Source organism: Vombatus ursinus, unplaced genomic scaffold, assembly GCF_900497805.2.
Source record: "Vombatus ursinus unplaced genomic scaffold, bare-nosed wombat genome assembly UNPS02015066.1, whole genome shotgun sequence".
In the NCBI taxonomy this organism is placed as follows: Eukaryota; Metazoa; Chordata; class Mammalia; order Diprotodontia; family Vombatidae; genus Vombatus; species Vombatus ursinus.
Genome location: NW_020954844.1, coordinates 766,066 through 767,375, shown reverse-complemented (window position 1 = coordinate 767,375; position 1,310 = coordinate 766,066). Strand labels below are relative to the sequence as shown.

Here is a 1,310-nt window from a genome sequence, read left to right as displayed (position 1 = left end):
ATATTACTTGTTTAAAGAATATAGCCTAACTGTCCATATGGGAAAAACTAAATCAATAAAGAAAGTTTATTGTCCATGACATAATAAGAACTAGCATTTAGGTAGCTCTTAAAGTTTGCAAAATGCTTTGCATACGATAATTCCCCTGGGAGGTAGATGCTATTATTGTCTCTGTTTTACAGATGAGGAAACTGAGGCACAGAAAGGCTAAGTGACTTGCCCAGGGTCATATGACTAGGGAAACAGCTGAGGCAGGATTTGAACTCAGGTCTTTCTGACTCAAATCCTGCACTCTATCCACTGTGCCACCTAGCCACCTCAATATGCAGTTGAATAGAAGATCCGGAGGTCTCTCAGCACCTCTATATTGAAGAGAGCCTGTATCTGGATATATGAGCTAGACCCAGAAGTGGAGAATAGGAAGCAAGGAGACTTAAGTGCCTCTAGAAAATTGTGCTGTGCTTTTAATGAACCCCAAGCTTCTCTTGAAATGAAGACCATCATTTTGAGAAAAAAAAAATCCTTCAGCATTGTATAGCTGAACAGTCTAAAATGGAAATTTATGGTTTTATATTGAGTCCTTTCTTTGCTGTGTACATGGAAATGCTTTTTTTTTTCTTGTTTTGTATTTAAGTTTAAAATGAATTTTAAAAAATTTTTAAATAAAGCAAAAACAAAAAAACCATTGTGTGGTTGGGAGTTTCTGAATGCCACAGTCTCTGAAGAATGAAAATCACAGGTTCCTCATCCCTGCAGGTGGGTCAGTGGACAATGAAGAGGTGCATGAGGGGCACAATAAGGCTTCAACATGAAAATCAAAATAAAAAGATGAATAAGAGTTTGGAGGAATACAAATATATTCTATATTCAGGTGAGCAGGTCTTATTCATGAGACCATGTCTGTGGCCAAGAAGAAGTGATGTACAGATTTTCAGCAGAAAACATGGGCCAGTTGTTTTGGGAGGAATGAGAGATAACTAAATGGACCTTTGATAACTACACAGCTTCAAGGGAATCAGAGGAAGCACATTGGATGCACACTCTGTGAAGCCCTTATGGAAGAGCATGGTCAAGGTTTCCATGAGAAGCTAGGAATGGATGGGTCAGGATCTGCATCGTTGGATAAAGTGATCCGATGGATGAAATTGCAAGTACATCCAAGTATAGGTCATGGCTTAAAAAGTATAATGTGTATGTTTCCACTCCCATGAAAATGCTTACAGAACTATAGAACTGAAAAGCTGAACATTGCCTTAGAGATCTCTCTCTGACATTTGACAGATGAGCAAATTGGGGCTCAGTGAGCTCTA

At 38.6% G+C, this 1,310-nt stretch overlaps 1 protein-coding gene across 1 annotated transcript in view; it reads left to right on the top strand.

Annotated features, from left to right (window-relative positions):
- The window catches only part of DNAH6 (dynein axonemal heavy chain 6), a 236,355-nt gene that overhangs the window by 165,074 nt on the left and 69,971 nt on the right, over positions 1-1,310 (top strand). The gene's annotated exons all lie outside the window — the stretch shown is intronic.